Consider the following 15,091-nt stretch of genomic DNA (forward strand, 5'->3'; position numbering starts at 1 on the left):
TTTAGATTCGTTAGGCACTGGGGAATGTTTTGGGACAAGCGGGGCCTGTACAAGAGGGACGGGCTCCACTTGAACCAGAATGGAACCAGACTGCTGGCGCATAACATTAAAAAGGTGGCAGAGCAGCTTTTAAACTGATCCCTGGGGGAAGGCTGACAGGAGCAGAGGAGCATCCGGTTCGGGACTCCTCATCCCTATGGGATGAGGATGAGGATGGGGAGGTTAGAGAACAACAAGACAAAGGCAGAGTAGGAGAAGAAATTGGGAAAGGTAGTGTGATGGGATGTGATAGACGGTTTGGCACAATTAGAGGATGCGGGGACAAAGGAGCGAATAAGCAGCGCATCCTGGGGTATTCTGTGTACAAATGCTTTTATGCGAATGCCCGAAGTCTACGAGCAAAGGTGGGAGAACTGGAATGTCTGGTGACAAGGGAAAACATTGACATAGTGGGCATAACGGAAACCTGGTGGAATGCGGAGAATCAGTGGGATACCGCAATCCCGGGCTATAAACTCTACAGGAGGGACAGGCAGGGGCGTGTTGGAGGTGGGGTGGCCGTTTATGTTAAGGAAGGGATAGAATCCAGCAAAGTAGAGATTGAAGGTGGGTCCGACTCCACCGTAGAATCTCTGTGGGTTAAATTACCAGGCTTGTGCAGCGATGTAATACTGGGGGCGTGCTATCGTCCTCCAGACCAGAAATCTGATGGGGACCTTGAAATGAGGAAACAGATCAGGGAGGTGACAAGGAGGGACAGGGTTGTAATCATGGGGGACTTCAATTATCCTCATATTGACTGGGTCAATTTGTGTTCTGGTCACGATAAGGAAACCGGATTTCTTGACGTGCTAAATGACTGTGGCTTAGATCAGCTAGTCACGGAGCCCACTAGAGGACAGGTGACTCTGGATTTAATATTGTGCGGTACGCAGGACCTGATTAGAGATGTAAACGTTACTGAGCCATTGGGGAACAGTGATCATGCTGCGATCCGTTTTGACGTGCACGTTGGGGGAAGAATACCAGGCAAATCTCTAACAAAAACCCTTGACTTCCAATGGGCAGACTTCCCCCAAATGAGGAGGCTGGTTAGAAGGAGGTTGAAAGGGAGGGTAAAAAGAGTCCAATCTCTCCAGAGTGCATGGAGGCTGCTTAAAACAACAGTAATAGAGGCCCAGCAGAGGTGTATACCGCAAAGAAAGAAGGGTTCCACTAAATCCAGGAGGGTGCCCGCATGGCTAACAAGCCAAGTCAGAGAGGCCGTGAAGGGCAAGGAAGCTTCCTTCCGTAAATGGAAGTCTTGCCCTAATGAGGAGAATAAAAAGGAACATAAACTGTGGCAAAAGAAATGTAAGAAGGTGATACTGGAGGCCAAGCGAGACTATGAGGAACGCATGGCCAGCAACATTAAGGGGAATAATAAAAGCTTCTTCAAATATGTTAGAAGCAGGAAACCCGCCAGAGAAGCGGTTGGCCCTCTGGATGGTGAGGGAGGGAAAGGGGAGATAAAAGGAGACTTAGAGATGGCAGAGAAATTAAATGAGTTCTTTGCATCTGTCTTCACGGCAGAAGACCTCGGGCAGATACCGCTGCCCGAACGGCCCCTCCTGACCGAGGAGTTAAGTCAGATAGAGGTTAAAAGAGAAGATGTTTCAGACCTCATTGATAAATTAAAGATCAGTAAGTCACCGGACCCTGATGGCATCCACCCAAGAGTTATTAAGGAATTGAATAATGAAGTTGTAGACCTCTTGACTAAGGTATGAAACTTGTCCCTCAAAACGGCCACGGTGCCAGAAGATTGGAGGATAGCAAATGTTACACCTATCTTTAAAAAGGGAAAGAGGGGGGACCCGGGAAACTATAGGCCGGTCAGCCTAACATCCATACCGGGTAAGATGGTGGAATGCCTCATCAAAGATAGGATCTCAAAACACATAGACGAACAGGCCTTGCTGAGGGAGAGTCAGCATGGCTTCTGTAAGGGTAAGTCTTGCCTCACAAACCTTATAGAATTCTTTGAAAAGGTCAACAGGCGTGTGGATGCGGGAGAACCCGTGGACATTATATATCTGGACTTTCAGAAGGCGTTTGACACGGTCCCTCACCAAAGGCTACTGAAAAAACTCCACAGTCAGGGAATTAGAGGACAGGTCCTCTCGTGGATTGAGAACTAGTTGGAGGCCAGGAAGCAGAGAGTGGGTGTCAATGGGCAATTTTCACAATGGAGAGAGGTGAAAAGTGGTGTGCCCCAAGGATCTGTCCTGGGACCGGTGCTTTTCAACCTCTTCATAAATGACCTGGAGACAGGGTTGAGCAGTGAAGTGGCTAAGTTTGCAGACGACACCAAACTTTTCCGAGTGGTGAAGACCAGAAGTGATTGTGAGGAGCTCCAGAAGGATCTCTCCAGACTGGCAGAATGGGCAGCAAAATGGCAGATGCGCTTCAATGTCAGTAAGTGTAAAGTCATGCACATTGGGGCAAAAAATCAAAACTTTAGATACAGGCTGATGGGTTCTGAGCTGTCTGTGACAGATCAGGAGAGAGATCTTGGGGTGGTGGTGGACAGGTCGATGAAAGTGTCAACCCAATGTGCGGTGGCAATGAAGAAGGCCAATTCTATGCTTGGGATCATTAGGAAGGGTATTGAGAACAATATGGCTAGTATTATAATGCCGTTGTACAAATCTATGGTAAGGCCACACCTGGAGTATTGTGTCCAGTTCTGGTCGCCGCATCTCAAAAAAGACATAGTGGAAATGGAAAAGGTGCAAAAGAGTGTGACTAAGTTGATTACGGGGCTGGGGCACCTTCCTTATGAGAAAAGGCTATGGCGTTTGGGCCTCTTCAGTCTAGAAAAGAGACGCCTGAGGGGGGTCATGATTGAGACATACAAAATTATGCAGGGAATCGACAGAGTGGATAGGGAGATGCTCTTTACACTCTCACATAATACCAGAACCAGGGGACATCCACTAAAATTGAGTGTTGGGCGGGTTAGGACAGACAAAAGAAAATATTTCTTTACTCAGCGTGTGGTCGGTCTGTGGAACTCCTTGCCACAGGATGTGGTGATGGCGTCTGGCCTGGACGCCTTTAAAAGGGGATTGGACAAGTTTCTGGAGGAAAAATCCATTATGGGGTACAAGCCATGATGTGTATGCACAACCTCCTGATTTTAGAAATGGGTTATGTCAGAATGCCAGATGCAAGGGAGGGCACCAGGATGAGGTCTCTTGTTATCTGGTGTGCTCCCTGGGGCATTTGGTGGGCTTCTGTGAGATACAGGAAGCTGGACTAGATGGGCCTATGGCCTGATCCAGTGGGGCTGTTCTTATGTTCTTAAGAGCATAGAGCAAGAAAATAAGACCATGTATATTAGAGCTGATAAGGGTTTGGTTAGGAAGCTGATCTGTCTCCTATACTAGGAGAGGCACAGCTCAAGCCTATGCATGTCTACTCAGAAGTAAATCCCATTAGAGTCAATGGGGCTTACTCCCAGGAAAGTGTGGATAGGATTGGGCTGGCAATTACTTCATCAATGGCTGATAAGTATTCCCTTCAAATAGCAAGATTCATCACTTTAAAAATACAGCCTTTTGTCTTCAGTCAAACAACAAGATTAATAAATCACTTTAAAAACAGTACCCTTTTTCTGCTCCTGGCCAAGTAAAGTGTGTGCTTCTCTCTCTCTCCCCCCCCCCCTTTGCCAACTGCATGGAAACAACTTTAAGACCCCTGGTGACTGGTAAAATAGGAAGCATTTTATTTGGGGAGGGGGAGGAAAGCTGGAAGGTTTGGAGATCAAAAGGGGGGAGTGGAAGAGGGAGGGGTTTGAAAAGAGAGATTCACTTTGATGAGAAGCGATCCCAGGCTGGGAACTAGGAACCAACCAGACAAGGATCAGTGAGGGTTAAGGACTGCAAGCTGAGCATGCTTGGCACTTGCCAGATGGGGGTTGGAGTCGAAGAGCTTTGGAAACAACATGCAGCAAAGTGAGGGTGACTGCTCAACCTCTTGCATGAGCTGTGGGACAAGGGCTCCCTCCACTGCTTGCTGTTTCACATCTGTCATGCTGCAGCAGCAGCGAAGGAAATGCCAGCCTTGCTTTGCGCAAGGTCTTTTATAGGCCGTGAGCTATTGCAAGACCTTCATTCATTCATATAAGTTCCATCTCTAATACATTCATTTTTGTAAATTTATTCAAAATTGAAATGTAAATTAATTCTTTATTTCCCCGGCCCCTGGCACTGTGTCAGAGTGACGATGTGGCCCTCCTGCCAAAAAGTTTGGACACCCCTGTTTTAAACCATTACAAATCTCCCTAGAATTTTGAATGAAAAGGGACAGATCTTTAAGTGAAGTACAATACATTTCAAAGTAGAAATATGGGGTAAGAGATGAAAACAAAGAAATGAAAAGATGATTTTTTTTGTCATTGTTTTCATTGGGTGAGGCAAGAGGAGTATAATGATGAGCTCCTGTACTTTAAAATTTACCACTATGCCACTGAAGCCCAGTGCTGAAAACCTGACAGGATCACTCATTGTTCTCAAATGTTCTATCTGTTTACCCAGCATGTAACTGATCTTTGGAACTCCTTGCCATAGGATGTTGTGATGGCTCCTGGCCTAGACAGCTTTAAAGGAGGATTGGACAGATTTATGAAGGAAACGCTCATCACAGGTTACAAGCCATGAAGGGTATACCCAACCTCCTCATATTAGAAGTGAGCTGTTTTTGAATGCCAGATGTAAGGGAGTGGCAACAGAATACAGATACAGTCAGTTCTCGTTATGCACTACGGTTAAGTTCCTGGAAACTCTATTGGCTAGTGAATTCACAGAAAATGAACCACTGATCCTACGGGATCAATGAGGTTAGGTACAAGGGTACCCTGAGAGAGGGGAAGGCGTACTAACAGAAGAATCCAGCAGACCCCCTTAGGAAACCAGCAGAGTATAGTGGGAAGTGCCAAAATATCTTTGAATATTACAGAGATCTTTCAGAAACAGCAGGGACCTACAAAAAGCACCTGCAACCAAACGCAGATCCTTTTAAAATAACTGCCCAAAGCTTCTGCCGGCCATTTTTAAGGGGCCTGTGCTGGTCACAGGCAACATTCTGAAGGTCCCTGCAGCTTCTGGAAGGTCTCTACATAGCAGATAATGAGAAGAGAGGTGCAGATAATGAGAGAAGATAGCAATTCTGCCCCTCATGGATAAGCGAATTCACATATAAAGGCTCAGAATGCTGCCCGGAGCCTTTTTCTGGCGACTTTCATTTTTCAGTGGCATACAGCCTCTCCCAGGCTCAGAAAACGTCCCAGATGCAATTGGAACAAAGTTAAGGTTCTGGGAGGTCTTCAGTCAGGCTATCTGCGTGGGTTCGGCATCTGCAATGAAGATCCACAGATACCGAATCAGCAGATAAAGAGGCCTCAGAAATATTCTCACAAATCTTTAACGTCTCTTTGAAAATGAAGATTCCAGTTTGCAAATTATTCATTATATACATTAATATTCATAATATTATATATTCATTAATAATAATATTCATATATTCATAATATTAATGATATATTTGGATTGTTGGCCTGACCCATGTAACAAGAAAGGTTAAAATGTGACATGCAAAACTTTGTGTGGCCATGCAGAACCAAGTGGCTTCCACATGGTGGCTGCAGCATTTGTATCAGGCATCAGTTCTGCTGGGGTAAAGAGCAAGTTTAATAATTCCCTCTCCTAAGTTTGCACCTGGAAATTTAGATAAGATGTCCAAAACTCATAGCTAGAAAGACAGAGTCAGCTCCTCTGCAAAGATCCAGGGATCCTGTTACTGCCAGAACCCCCAATATCCTGTGGCATGCCTTCTCTTTATAGAAGCCGTTGGCTCGGTGCAGCTGAGAGCAGATGGTCATAATGACTTGGCTGAGAGGAGCTGTCAGCACTGATCCCCCCATCTCACATGATTTTAAAAATGCCACCTGGGGAGTGCAAAGTGTCTTGCTGCATGCATACAAAATTACTGTCCATGCCATGCTCCACAACCTTGGCCCCACACAATATGTGCATAGTTCCTAAAGGTTATGCATCATTCTGATCTAAGCAGCATGAGAGACAGAAAATGTTTCATTTCTTGGAATGGAAGGTTTGGTTAATATGAAGCTAATATCATATGAGTCACTGAGATGGAGTTGATGATTCACCCCCCCCCCCCCAGCACATATGAGGTTTTGTGCATCAGGGCAATGAAAGTTGTGTAAGCCTGTTGGTGACATGACAGAGCTTGTACAAAAATTGTTAGTGCAGTTTTAAGCACTTTGCCAAGCACTTGAGAATCCTCTCTCACCTAGGCAAGGGAGCTCTTGTCATCAGCTTCTGAAGAGACCACCAGAAACTCTGCTTTTCATTTTTTATACAAGTTATTTTTTAAAGTACTTTTAAATTGTAGACTGTATTGGGTGGTTTAACAGAAATGGTGTGTTTAAATGCAATCAATCCATCAATTAATCAATCATGTAGTTGATGACAGTGTTCATGTCCTCTTTCCCTTTCCCCATCCCTCCTCTCTGGTCTGCACTGAAAATTGCAAGGTCAGGGGAAAGCCTTGTCAATTTCCCCAAAACTTCTGTTCACAGCTGACTCAAAACATGCAGGAAGGTTGCAATACAAGTTTAAATCTACCAGCAATCAATTTAAAGCATGATATAATAACATTTAAAGTTGCATTTCTGCCTTTCATACATGCACACCAAGCACAGGAACAAGGTTAAAAGGTGCCTCTGAATGGCATGCATGAAATCTGTTTTCATAGTTCTTACAACATGACTGAGAGGTGCTAAAACATCTGTAGAAAAGGGAGAAGGGCTCTAGAAGAACTAAATTCTCTGGTGATAATTGTCTATTTTTTAAAAGTGTTCATTTCTCCCATGTGACCACTGCCACAGATTCCCAATATTACCAAAACAGCAAGATCAGATTTAATGTGTATCACAAGACACAACAGAAATGGATCGTCATGCAAGACCACAACAGGTACATGGAAATCTTCCAGAATACACGAAAAGCTCTGAGAAAGGGCTCATGATTCTACTTTCAAATAGCTGCTTAACTGCTGAAGTTTAAGTAAGCAGCACCACTTCTACTTTGAGCCCATGCATAAATTGTGTGTCCAGCACACGTGCTACAGCCTGTGCATGTGCGCCATTCCTTCCACTGAGGTAAGGGACCTACAGATCCACACCATGGCAGCTGTGGGGACGATGTACAGAGCCACTTGACCATTTCACCCCATCCCCCTGACCTGTCCAGGTACCAGTACTCAGTGGTGGACCTCTCCAGCCTCACACCCCAAGGCAAAGGTCTGAGATGGCACCCCCTCCCATGGGATGATGGGACCCTCAGCATGCAAATTCACACACACACCCCACTCACCTGAGGCTCATGGAGTGTCGCACAACCACAGGCTGCATCAGGGAAACTTCCTGAGGCTTCCCCTAGGCTTAATCTGTGCTTCTGTTTTTCCAGAAGCACAGTTTCTGACCTCATCTGGAGCCTCAGAGAGGCTTCCGCTGGGTCTTAAAGGTTTGCACCTGAGGCATTTGCCCCATTGTACATAATGGGAGGTCTGCCACTAGCAGTACTTTTGAAATTAAAAGTTGACTCAGAATCCTCTATTAGAAACCCCTATTTTTATTATTATTAATAATAATAATAATAATAATAATAATAATTAATAGACTGATCGTCAGTCCAAAATCTTGGCAGGCCTTGCTAAAACGATCCATGAGCTGCTGGAGGTCTTTGGCAGAGTGGGTAGTGACAGCTGCATCGTCGGCAAAGAGGAAGTCACGAAGACATTTCAGCTGGGCTTTGGACTTTGCTCTCAGTCTGGAGAGGTTGAAGAGCTTTCCGTCTGATCTGGTCCGGAGATAGATGCCTTCTGTTGCAGTTCCAAAGGCCTGCTTCAGCAGGACAGTGAAGAAAATCCCAAACAAGGTTGGTGCAAGAACACAGCCCTGCTTCACGCCGCTTCGGATGTCAAAGGGGTCTGATGTGGAGCCATCGAAGACAACAGTGCCCTTCATGTGGAAGGATCTGATGATGCTGAGGAGCCTGGGTGGACATCCGATCTTGGGGAGAATCTTGAAGAGGCCGTCCCTGCTGACCAGGTCAAAAGCCTTTGTGAGATCTATGAAGGCTATAAAGAGTGGCTGTCGTTGTTCCCTGCATTTCTCCTGCAGTTGTCTAAGGGAGAATACCATATCAGTGGTGGACCTGTTGGCTCGGAATCCGCACTGTGATTCTGGATAAACGCTCTCTGCAAGTACCTGGAGCCTCTTTAGTGCAACTCGGGCAAACAACTTTCCTACAACGCTAAGGAGAGAGATGCCACGGTAGTTGTTGCAGTCACCCCTGTCACCTTTGTTCTTGTACAGCGTGATGATGTTTGCATCCCTCATGTCTTGAGGTACTCCACCTTCTCTCGAGCAGAGGCAGAGAATTTCATGCAGCTCAGTGACGATGATCTCTTTGCAGCACTTTAGGACTTCAGCAGGGATGCTGTCTTTCACAGGTGCCTTGCCAAAGGCAAGGGAGTCTAGTGCCACGTGAAGCCACGTGAAGTGCCAAGAGGGATCTGAAGGCCTTAGGGATGGACCTCAACAAGTGAGAAACCCTGGCCTCTGAGCGGCCTGCTGGGAGGCAGGCTGTGCAGCATGGCCTTTCCCAGTTTGAAGAGACACTTTGCCAACAGTCTGAGGCAAGGAGGCAAAGAAGGAAGGCCCATAGCCAGGGAGACAGACCAGGGACAGACTACACTTGCTCCCGGTGTGGAAGGGATTGTCACTCCCGGATTGGCCTTTTCAGCCACACTAGACGCTGTGCCAGAACCACCTTTCAGAGCTCAATACCATAGTCTTTCGAGACTGAAGGTTGCCAATGTTAATAATTAATAATTAATAATAATAATGCTTATATACCACTTTTCAACATAAAGAGCTCCATGTGGATCAGCATGCTGTACATAGTTCTCTTCTCTCTTTTAAGCTCATAACTACACCATGAGATAGGTGAGGCTAATGTAGTTGTCCCAGTGTTACCCAGTGAGCTTCATGGCTAAGTGTGGATTTGAACCCTGGTCTTCTACTTTCTCACATGGCACCACACTGTCCCTTCTTATAATGAGAGTTCTCCAGCTTTCCTGGAGAGAGGAAATGTCTAGTAAACCATTTTGAACTAGTGGTGTGGATACGGCCTGTGATTTTTCCTGCTAAGTCTTTTTGGATCCTTTGTTGAATTCCACGATAGCCTGCAGATTTGGGACCTATACGATTATTTTGCTGGGTTTTCCCCATTTTCTGCACAGAATGAAGAGTCTGTGGTTCAACCTGGACAATAGTATAATTGCACCATTCATCTCCAGATCAGTGATTTTCAACTAGTGTGCCATGTCACTTTTGTGCTGCAAAAGTTCAGCAGGGAGTGTGTAGCACAGTGGTTGAAAATTACTGAAAATCTCTTCTGGTCAGTGGAGGAAGAGGGAAAGTCAATTCATTACCATAGACCGTTGTCCTAGAAACAGCCAAAGAACCTGGAAGTCTCCCAGAAGCCTGAAGTGACATCAAAAGAGGAGAAGACCACAGAGGTCAGTGTACCTTGAGAAGAAAAATACGCAAAATTGCTGATCTAGATTATGCTTGCTAGAATTAAAATTGCCTTTAATAACATGAGATGGTTGTCTCTTAGTCCATCCTATTCAAATGTTTACCCTTAAATGTACTCACAAATACCAGAAAAAGCTGTGTAAATAAAAGGCAAAGTTGAGAGCACCAGCTGTTCATTGGTCCTTGGGTTTAAACCTGCCTTTGGGCACTGAATGTTGTTTTTCTCTGCACAGTAACAGTGCAGCTCTTAGGGCAGGCGCAAAGCATGTACTGTAAATAGAATGTCAAGGTTTCATCTGTTGTAATCATGCTAAGTTTAACAGTAGGGTGAGCAGCAGCAGCCAGTGAGGCACCACAATGGCTAGGAAGAAGTTGGGTGTTTTGAACCAGTCAGCAGTCACACATCTGCACAGTGCTGAATCCAGCCAATCCTTGCTTCTGCCTCTGCCTTACAAGCCCTTCTAGTACACACAGGCACACTCCTTTCTCCTTGGCCACTACCCAGAGGTGATGGCCTCCTGCTTTTATATCCTTCTCCTTGCACAACCTCACCAGCAGCAGCTGGGGATGAGTTAATATATGGATTTAGTAAGGATTGGGCTGTCACTTTATTTACTTATTTCATTTATATTTTGCTTTTATTCCATTATGGAACTCAAGACTATATATATGGGGTTCTGAGGCAGTCACCTATCCAAGCACTGATTATACCTAGAGCTACTTAGCTTCAGCAATGTAGCGATATCATGTGATCTGAAAATCATGCCTTGGAACCAATGTCCAGTGAAGAGGGTTCACTTTTCATATTGGTAGAGGTGGGAGAAAATGGAGATAATGAAATAAAAACACATAACACAATTTTCTGCACTTCTAACTTTGGAAAACTGCAAAATCTGCAAAAAAAAAAAAAAAAAAAACCAAACCTGTTTTGTCCCACTTCTAGCTACAGGTTGTGTAAATTGTAATAAACCCAAATCAGATCCTGTTTTGTGGATTGACATACTGTGGATTGTTATCAGTAGAGGAATCCACCACACTGCCATGGACAGGCTTGTTCTTCAGAAGAATCCACTTTTGCTTTCTACCTTGTGACAGATGGATCAAGCAGTCATTATGAAGAATGACAATGTAATAATTAAGAGTGCTGGTGCTGTACCAATTACACAGACCTGCAAAATCGAGAGTTAGAAAAATGTTTTTCAAAATTTATGGTGATTTAATATGAATTTGGGGTGTTGATTCCAAAAATGGCATCGGTTTTGCTCTATCATGTCTAGTTTTGGAGATATGGCATAGCCTCATAAGTGAATGGTTCAACTTCTGGGTTTAGCTTTTAGGGCAACTATCTGTACTAATGAATTGTCTTTTGGAAGGGAGGGGGTGGAGAGTAATCAGCAAAAGTTGCTTACACGCATCTTCTAAAGCGATCAGAGGCCCTAGAACTTTAGAACAGAACTCTAGAGCTGTTCCCTTTGTGTGAAAGTGTGGTGAGGATGGCCCGGTGGGCATGCAGCCTTGGCACAGCACATCCTCCTGCAATGGTCTGGAAAGAATGTGAGAAGCAGGGGAGGAAGGAAACAGTGTTAAGGATCACATCTCCAGCAAGAAACATAGAGGGGGCAGGTGATGAGGTCTCAGGTGAATGGACATGACACTATCCACCAGAGTCCTGCAGGTGGTGTTGCATCCAAATTCCAACATTGTCTGTCCCTCTTCCTCCACCAGCTCTAAGGAGGTGAAGGACAACACAAGAGGCGAAGACTAAGGAGGTCAGTGTGCTATGAGAAGAAAAGTGTTGAAAATTATTGATCTCGGTTCATAGCTCAAAAAGCTCTCAAAAAAGCATGGATGGCCACAGAAGTGACAATGCAGTGCCAACACAGTGACGAGTTCAGGGACTGGAAGAAACTGCAACATGTCCACAGATCACAAGAGGGGGTCACAATGAAGAGGAAGCCCCCAAAGTCCAAAGCAGCAAAAACAAAACCATTACAGGCCACAGAATGCCAATTAGAGCTAGGACATCTACCAGTTCACACAGCTGCTGGTTCAGGGCTTGACAAAACTCTCTGAATGAAGTATAGTAGAAGTGTAATTTCAGTTCACTTACCATGGGGTAAGTGGCCTGTGGTTTGCACATCAATCATAGCTCAGCTGTTTGCAAACCAATGGCATAGTCCTGGGGCTGTAATCTTTTGGAAATTGCTGCTGTCAGCTGGTGGAATTCAATGCCTCATTTTTCATGTTATGCCTCCCCATTTCCCCCCTTTACGTATTCAAGTGAAAAAGAAATCCTGAATGTAAAACAATGCAAACATCCTTTGAAGTCATGTTCTCACAGATGTTAATTCTACTGAAATCAATGGAAAACCCCCATTAATTATTTTTCACAACAGAATCTTTTTATTCAGAAAAAGAGACATCCATTTGACTGGCCATGTTTGAAAGGGTTTGATGGCATTGGGCACCTGGCATATAATATACTTCCTTATAAAATGAACACATCTCTCTGGGATGGAATAATAGATTCTAAGCATGTTTACTTGGAACTTGTCCAGTAAGAGACTAGACAAGATGAAGAAGATTCATGATTGGGTCACCTGTATCTTTCAGTTTTAACAAACTACAACCACATGAGAATTTGGATCAAGACTGCAGATGGGGGGAGTTTAACCCATTTTCTTGCATCATTTTACCCACAATTCCATCTCCTTCAAAGTTGCTATTTGCCCTATCTAGAGAAACTTACATATTGACTTCCAAGTCAGTAAATTTAAAGCTACAGAATGCCATGGTTGGAATGCCATGCTATTGGATCATGAATGGGCATATTCTTAAGTGTTTTTGATCAACACAAATACATCAATGAACCTTTACAACTTCTAGCACAAGTGGTTACACTGGACAGTTGGCAAATATCCCCTCATTCCTCCCTCTCTCAGCCATTTGCACCCAGAACAGTAAACCTATAGCTGTTTAGGAACTTTTCTTGAGCCAAATGTTCATAAAGTGATTCCCTTCTCCTATATTTAACTATGCCTTAATCTCTCTTATCCCAGCCATTAGGAGCCAACTGTAGATAGATACCAGGAAACAGAAAACATATGTTTCTGGCTAGAGGTTTCTGCTGCCATCTGAACTCAAAACACCTGGCTGGTAACCCAGTAGAACGGTGGTTCCCAAACTTTTGAGTGCTGCAACCTACCTTGTCCTCCATGGTGGGCTGCAACCAGATGCTCACTGCAAAATCTTTCTGAGAGCTCCCAGAGGCTACTTCTGGGTTGCATCAGGCCCATGACCCATTCTGTTGGCCTCCATGGGACGCAGAACATGTCCTGGAAGTGAGCAGAAGTTGCAGGCGCAAACCATAAGTCACTTCCAGGAGGCATTCTGTGGCCTGCAGAATGCCAAGGGAATGGGTCGCAGGCTCTGCAAGACCAGGAAACAGCCTCTGGGAGCTTCTGAAAGATTTTGTGGGTGAAGCATTGCGGGTGAAGATTGTGACCCACAGTTTGGGAAATGCTGCAGTAGGAGCATCAAATGAGTAGGCATCCTCTGAGCATTCCCCATGGGGGTCCAGGAAAAATATGCATACACAGTGTGCCCTCCATATCCGCTGATTTGGAACCTGCGGATTTCATCATCCACGGGTTCCGCACCTGTGGGTGGACCCACTGAAGACCTCCCAGACACAACTGGAACCTTGTGTCTCAGGAGGCTTCCTGAGGCCTGCAGAGGCCACACACTACTGCACACAGCCTCTGCCAGCCTCAAAATGCTGCCTGGAGGAGTTTAAAGGCAAGGTCTGTTTTTCACCAAAAACCAGAATTTGCCTTTAAACTCCTCCAGGAAGCAGTCTGAGGCTTGGAAAGGCCACAGGCTGCCTCTGTGGACTTCAGAAGGGCTCTGAACAAGACCAGAACCTTGTTCTAGTCATGTTCGGAGGTTCCAGGTGGCCCAAATCTGCAGATTCAAACTTCCACAGATTTTGGTATCTGCGGAGGTTCCGGGAATGGAACCCTTGTGGATAACGAGGGCTGCCCTGTGTATGTACATCTCATATCAAGAGAGAGAGAGCCAAAAAACATCAGCTGGTTTGAGCCATGAGTAGTAATTGCACTGCCCTTTTGTCACAATGTTCTCTATCTGAGGACCAATCCAGTATAAACTACAGAGACCAGTTTGTATAAAATAGTATGTATACTCAGAAAATTACAACTCTGGAACACAGATAATTCAGAATGGCAATGTTGGTAATTACCTTTAAGGTGTTCTCCCTCAGCTTCCAGAGCTTGCTGTATACCTCCTGATGATTGGCTGATGATTTTAAGAAGACAGAAATCAATCAGTGGGCATGTGGGAAAAACATTTCAAAGTACATTGCTGTGTGACTCCATTTTACTGGCTCTGCATATCCCTAGCCCCAAGCTGTCTCTGTACCCATTATCCACTTGTCCCATCCCACCACAAGATGAACCCTGTCAAACTACCAATGGTAGATTCAACATGTTTCTCAAATTATATAAAATAATGTTTCTAGGAGGATAGATAGGTATTCTTCCTTTCCTCAGTATGTCTGGATTAATATAAAGCAAAGAGATCACTTAATCCCATACACACTTATGTTGAACCCAATAGGTTTTAGTTCTGAGATACAGGCTTGCTCTGTTAGGGTAGAATATTCCACCTGTACTTATCCTATCATGACATAGCTACTGGTTTTAACTCTCCAGGAATGGAGGTCTGCCTACATTCTGCTGACAGTCATTCAGGTGTCCCTATGGCCTTTGCACTAACCTCAGATAGCTCTTAGTTTTCACATAAGGGGCCATGGTGAGACTGAAACAGACAGGTGTTGGTAACATTTTCACAGCTGTGCTCTTGATGAGAACTTGACATAGATAAAGCCCTTGGTGCTTTTGAAGATGTTAGCCTGCAGAAGAAAATACAAGTATTCACCTGGACATCAGTGCTCTAGCCTGTAATAGTCTACTTAGTCTTGTCATAATAAATCTCAACATGTAGAGTGCTTTAGAGTAGTGTTTTTACTTTTGTTTTAACCAAGCTGTAGTGCATTAACACAGTAAGGCTGGAATCCTGTACACACTTTCCTAGGAATACACCCCACTGAGTCTTCTGAGTAGATATGCATAGGTTTGTACTGTATATCCCACACATTTGGTGACTGCCCCTACCTCCACAACAGCCATTTTGCAACTGGCCATGTTCACCTCAGCAGATAGTTGATGCTTAGGGACCCCTGCTTTAGAGTGTTCTAAGTGTGCGTCCCATAATCAATCATCCTTACATACTCAGACCTATAAAATCTGTCAGTCTTACTATCCACAAATTGCTGATTTGAGGCTAAGGGAGAGTGGTTTGCCTAAGGCCGCACAGAGTGAACACAGAGCACTGGAGATA

The sequence above is a fragment of the Tiliqua scincoides genome, chromosome 3, assembly GCF_035046505.1.
Source record: "Tiliqua scincoides isolate rTilSci1 chromosome 3, rTilSci1.hap2, whole genome shotgun sequence".
In the NCBI taxonomy this organism is placed as follows: Eukaryota; Metazoa; Chordata; class Lepidosauria; order Squamata; family Scincidae; genus Tiliqua; species Tiliqua scincoides.